At 34.0% G+C, this 6,824-nt stretch overlaps 1 pseudogene across 1 annotated transcript; it reads left to right on the forward strand.

Annotated features, from left to right (window-relative positions):
- The first annotated feature begins 848 nt into the window (after nt 1-848).
- On the forward strand, nt 849-6,533 carry LOC143537261 (G-type lectin S-receptor-like serine/threonine-protein kinase At4g27290; annotated as a pseudogene). The gene is made up of 6 exons (XR_013136016.1): nt 849-2,373; nt 2,465-2,841; nt 3,092-3,302; nt 3,375-3,611; nt 3,928-4,080; nt 5,984-6,533. The product of XR_013136016.1 is annotated as a G-type lectin S-receptor-like serine/threonine-protein kinase At4g27290 (transcript).
- The last annotated feature ends 291 nt before the right edge of the window (nt 6,534-6,824 follow it).

A 6,824-nucleotide genomic window follows, 5' to 3' on the forward strand; every position in this document is an offset into this window, starting at 1 on the left:
CATCTTTAGATTCATTAACTTTTTTTATAATATAATTTATCCAACTAGTGTATTACACGGGTATCTAACCTAATATATTTAAAATATTATAACAAAATTTGAAAATTACGGTGATGTCGAACGCCATGTGCGATCATCTACCTCGCACTTGGCCTGGGCCAGCCATACTTGGTGTCACAATCTTCTCTAAATATGATATAAATTCCAATATGAACCCATAGTCACGTACCAGTCACCAAAAATGACATGCCTTATGACCAAGGTTGTTGTGACCATGACCTTCACATACCAATAATACGAATCAAGCACCGTAATTTCATTTAGCATGGGGACGTTCTTAGCAAAATTTCAAATGCCAAATTATCTTTTCACATAAAAGCACTTATAACTGCTCGAGTATTTTGTAAGCAATTAATTCCGTATTGTACATATACAACTACGTATCGTATAAATATAAAATCAATACTAGGCATATCGAATGGAAAAGTGGCAAACTTTTTAGGCACCACTTGGCTCCAACTAAGCGTAACACTTAAAACCATGGAAATGACCCTGCACACCACCACAAACGGACATGTATCACACATAGACTTCGTAGGAGACTAAATAGAATGATAAGGTCAAGATGTGCCTACATGTTGGAAGGTAAACCCGATTCACTGCCTACACATTGAAAAATAGGTTCCTTTGAAGCTAATCTAAGCAGGCACCATAGTTTCCTACATGCCATAAAATAAGCTCCTTTCAAGCCGCCCCAAACAGGCACTATAACTGCCTACATGCCTATTTTGAATAGGTAATAAGTTCCTTGCCTATTTTGAAGTTTTTTTTTTAAGTCCACATGCCTGTTTTAAAGAATGCCCCTTTATTTATCTAAAAGTGCTATTGATAAGAAATTATAGGCGCAAATGATACTACATAGGACCACCATCCAGGATTCAAGCAAACCCCAAAAAAACAGACGTTTTATTTCTTGCTCTATCCAACTTCTACTTTTATTTCCTATATTCAAAACTGAATGAAAATAATTTATATGTTAATACTGCAAAAGTGTTACTGATTTTACGTCTATGGAGGAAAGAAGAGTGATCAAGACGAAGTTCATCATTCCCTTCCTTGTAATATTTGCATCAATATGTTGTTCCATTGCTGTAGACACCATATCTGCAAACCAAATTATTAAATATAATGAAACCATCGTTTCACCGCAAGAAACCTTTGAGCTTGGTTTCTTTCGCCCCGGTAACTCCACAAATCATTATGTCGGAATTTGGTACAAGAAAATTCCCATCCAAACTGTTGTATGGGTAGCCAACCGTAACAAACCACTTACCGATAACTCCAGCGAGCTAACTCTCACCATTCAAGGAGTTTTAATTCTCCGGAACCCCACCACCGGCATTGTCATATGGTCAACAGGAAACTCATCATCAGCCGTGTCGGTTAAAAATCCGATTGGTCGGCTTTTAGATACAGGCAACTTTATAATTCAAGAGGAAGGCGAGGACATCAATCAAGAAGATCCCATATGGCAAAGTTTCGACTTTATTACAGACACTTTACTTGCTGGAATGAAGCAGGGCAGGAATTTTGTTACCGGGATTGAAAGAAACATGACGTCATGGAAATCTGATGATGACCCTGCTTTGGGTGAGTTTTCGTATTGGATTGATACCAGGGGTTACCCTCAGCTGATCCTATCCGACGGAGACGGGAAAATAAATTTCAGGGGAGGTCCATGGAACGGACTCAGGTTTACAGGAATTCCTTATTTGAGACTCAACCCGTTTTACACCTTCACATTTGTTCTTAATCCTGTAGAAGTTTACTACCAATATTATCTTAAAGATACTTCAACTTTCATGAGGCTGGTATTAAGACCAAATGGTCATGCAGAGCGCATGTTATGGATTCAAAGAGAACAAGAATGGACCCTTTATACCGCCGCACAAAAAGATCGGTGTGATGAATACGCGGTGTGTGGGCCATACGGGGACTGCAAGATCGAAAACTCCCCGATTTGTGAATGCTTGAAGGGGTTTGAACCCACATCTCCTGATCAGTGGAGGGATACAAATTGGTCGAGTGGGTGTCGACATAAAATCCCTTTGGATTGTAACTCTACAGAAGGGTTCAACATATATTCTAATTTGAAGTTACCAGACACTGGGGAGTCATGGTATAACCAGACCATGACCCTTGTAGAGTGTGAGAAGAAGTGTAAAAGTAATTGCTCGTGTACTGCGTACACATATACGAATATATCAGGGAGTGGGAGTGGTTGCGTGCTATGGTTTGGTGGCCTAATCGATATTAGAACCTTTGCTGAAGATGGGGACTCACTTTATATAAGATTATCAGCTTCTGAATTAGGTAATTAAAAACATTATTTTTATTTTCATTAGATATCACATAATTATTTGCCTAAATGTCAATTTAACTAGGACATTATGTTTTGTCACAGAGTCAAAAGAAAACAGTAGCAGAAGCTCAAGTGCAGTGAGAAAAGTACGAGTTATTATTCCCGTAGCATTTGTAGTTCTGGTCATACTAGCTTCAATATGCTTATTTTACCATTTCAAAAGGAAGAAGAAACAGCAGCAAGGTATTATATGTACCTGCAGTGTTAATAGTTCCTTTAACAGAAGCTTTGGTTGTCTTTTGAAAGTTGTGGTTTTCACGGCGACAATAGGAAACATTTCAGGGCATGATGGGGAAAATAGAAGTGGTGATGAAGATTTAAAGCTACCGCTATTTGACTTGTCTACAATACTTAAAGCTACCAGCAACTTTTCAGTGAACAACAAACTTGGAGAGGGTGGTTTTGGACCTGTTTACAAGGTATTATATGGATCCATACTCTTCTATGCATAATATAAGTTGATTCGTAGCGCAAGTTAAAAAAAACTGTTCTTGTTAGCTGTGTATCCTATTTTTGTTCTTGTCTGATATGAGTTCAAAAGTGGGTAGTGGTTTAACCAACAATAACTGTAATAATGGTGAACGGAAATAAGTCATAATATGTAATCTATGAGGATGTATACAACACTTGTGTGCCATAACGATATCAAAAAGTCATAATATGTTTCAGGGTGTACTCGAAGACGGGCATGAAATAGCAGTGAAGCGGCTAGCAAAAACATCCACTCAAGGACTTCATGAGTTCATGAACGAAGTGATATCAATATCTAAACTACAACATCGGAATCTGGTCAAGCTTTTGGGCTGCTGCATAAAGGGAACGGAAAAGATGCTAATTTATGAATACCTGCCAAACAAAGACCTTGATTCCTTCATATTTGGTAAGTGTAGTGGAACAATAAAAAAATTTATCAACTCCGAATGACCTAAACTAAGATTCTAACTATTCACAGATAAAATTCAAAGCAAACTGCTTGATTGGCCTGCACGTTGCAGAATTATCGATGGAATTGCTCGTGGACTTCTTTATCTTCACCAGGATTCTAGGCTCAGAATCATACATAGAGATCTCAAGCTAAGCAACATTTTGCTTGACATGGATATGAACCCAAGATATCAGATTTTGGCATGGCTAGAACATTTGGAGGAAATCAGATAGAGGCGAACACAAACCGAGTGGTTGGTACATAGTGAGATTCATCTACCCTAACCTTATTTAAATCTATTTAGTAGATTACTTACGAGAACACTGAGTTACTCTATTATACATGATATCTTTAGTTTCCACTCAGCTCATTAGTCTAAACAAACCTATTTTTTCTTAAGATTGTTTCAGACAAGTTAGCTTTATGTGAGGGCAGGGGGCAGGGCTAGACCCGTTGCCATGCTAATTTTTTTTTACACTAAATCAGGTTCTTCAAAATACCAGACCGTACATGCTCTTGAAGTGCAACCTTATTTAATTTAATTTAGTAAATAACTTACGTTAGACTTGATTCCACACAGTGGCTACATGGCGCCAGAGAGTATGCAGGAGATGGCAACTTTTCGATAAAGTCCGATGTATATAGCTTTGGCGTATTGGTATTGGAAATCGTGTGTGGGAGGAAAAATAGAGGGTTTGCTCAAAATGAAAATTTCAACAATCTTATTGGTCATGTAAGTTTTGGCCTTTAAATTTGAAATGGAAACTTGTATAATATGTTAAAATCTAAAAAGCTTTTATTATTTTTTAGAAAATAACCATATAATATATATACAAAGGAAGACAAAAATGAGAAGTGTGAGAAGGATTTGTGACCATACAAAACCCATAAAAATAAATTCAAAAAATCAGTTAAAAAATCATAACTCAAAATATAAATAAAAAACGAAAAAAATTAAAAAACTAAAATGCTTCCGCCATCATTCCTGTTAAAAAAATACAAAAAAATAAAAAAAAATTGACGAAAAGACACAATGCCGAGATCAAAGACACAATGACAAAATTGAACAAAAGACACAATTATAACTAAAAAAAGACACAATAGATCGTAAAATATAACACAATGCCGAACACAATATAACACAATGTTTAGTAATATAACACAATATAAAGGAAAAATAACACAATCTCAAGGAAAAAAGACATAATCAATGACGAAAATAAACACAAAACACAATGATAAACAAAAAGAAACAACGACTTTTTTCACTTACCATTGTGTTTTTTTATGAGAACGAGAAACACAGTTGAAACATTTTTGTATTTTTACATTTTTCGTCCTTTATTATATTTTGAGTTATGATTTTTTATTTATTATTTTTAATTTTCTTTAAGGGGTTTTTTTTGTATGGCTACAAATATTTGTCATCCTTCTCATTTTTTTCCATTTGTAAAATAACTTGACCTTAATAATACGGTTATTGTTTTATATTATTCGTTTCTAATATTTATATATTTTTTGAGTTTTAATTTTATTTATTGTATGGAAGTTAATAATATACTTAGGGTTTGATGATAAAATACTTTACAAATATATGAGATGTTATAATCCGATTTAAAAGTTATCTGGTTTGGTGAGACCTAAGATCCACTTATTTCTTTTACCATATAATTGTTTCTTATATTATAAATAATACATTTTTTTAAAAAAAATCACATATTAATTTTTAGTATATCCCTACTTTATAGGATAATCACATCAAATATATGATGAGATTAATTTAATTTAATGAGATATTATAACCCGTTCAAGGGTTATCACCTGGTTTGGAGACACTCATACATTGGAATTCGGGTCAAATGCATGAGAAGCCTCCATTTCTAATGGTTTGGAAAAATGTAACGAACAACCGGAGAGCTTTTAAAGGTTTCGTTTATATATATTATAGATATATTTATCTTAAATATATATAAACAAAACCTTTAAAAGCTCTCTGTTTGCTCCCTACTTTTTCTCAAGTTACCATATTGCTTTATTTGTAAATGAAGGCTTATGATGCATTTGACACGAATTCATAGGTATGAGTCTCACTAAACCGGTTTAGATAACCCTTAAACGGGTTATAACATCTTATTAAATTAGAAATTAATCTCACCAAATATTTGATACGAAAATTTCTATAAAATAGGGATATACTAAAAATTAATATCTTAGTTGAAAAAAATAATTAACTTATAATTAAGAAACAATTTTAGAGTAAAAAAAATAAGCGGGTCATGGGTCTCACCTAACCAAGATAACTTTTAAAACGGGTTATAGCATCTTATTTATTTGTAAAACCCTTTCATTATCAAATCCTAGTTACATTATTAACTTGATTATAATGAATAAAATTAGAATCCAAAAATATATAAATATTAGAAATAAATAATGTAAAACAATCCCGTTAAAACAATCCCGTAATACAGGGGATAAAAGCAAGTATATTTATATATAAATAACTACTAGTATGATTAGTAGGTATGTGATTTAGGTGTTTTAAAAAGTTACCTAACGTAAAATGAGAACATGGTTGGTGATGCAATTTGTCTTTGTGAAACTATGAAACTTATGAGTTGTGTTCATTGTTTTTACAGGCATGGAGACTTCATAATGACGGCAGATCGTTGGAGTTGGTTGACAAGTGCTTAGGTGAATCAATTAATGTGTCTCAAGTTCTACGGTCAATCCATGTTAGTTTATTGTGTGTTCAACGTCACCCTCAAGATAGGCCAACTATGACTAATGTGCTCCTCATGCTGGGGAGTGAGGGTCCATTACCTTCACCCAATGAACCAGGATTTTATGTTGGGAACACTAAACACGATACTACTCCAGTTTCAAGCTCGTGTGGAATAAGTACTAACAATGAACTAAGCATTTCTGTGTTGAGTGGTAGATAAAATGAAAGTTTCATGTACAAAAGAAAAACCTTCCCGCTGTAAGCTTATTAAGCGTATCATATCATAGTATGAAAAATGTGAACTTTGGTTTATCTTTCTACTTGGATGGACAATGATATATAATTTTATTGCTATTAACTATTGTTTATAGTGATTTTACAGAACATCACGCCTAACTCATAGCTTGTATTCTATATCTAATTAATAACTTCTAGTTGTGATGAAAGTGCATTAAACCCATTATACAGTAAAAGGGATCATAAATCTACTTGTTTCCAAGGACATCTTCAGACTACATTGAAATAACTTGTTAGATACTCATAGCATAAATGTTAAAGTGCCCATAGTATATTCTACTATTGTTGATTGAACAATTGCTCAGGTGGTATTATTGTCAAGTTGAAAGATCGTCGTTAATGACTGCTAGTGAGCAATTATAAAAGGGGCTGAAATTAGGTTTAGACTTGGACTATTCGTTGTGATAAATTCCTTGTAACTTCTTTCTGTAATCGCTAAATCATTCAATTCGAGTTAA

This window comes from Bidens hawaiensis, unplaced genomic scaffold, assembly GCF_021521415.1.
Source record: "Bidens hawaiensis isolate Kalapana, Puna unplaced genomic scaffold, B.hawaiensis_p1.1 tig00011152_1, whole genome shotgun sequence".
In the NCBI taxonomy this organism is placed as follows: Eukaryota; Viridiplantae; Streptophyta; class Magnoliopsida; order Asterales; family Asteraceae; genus Bidens; species Bidens hawaiensis.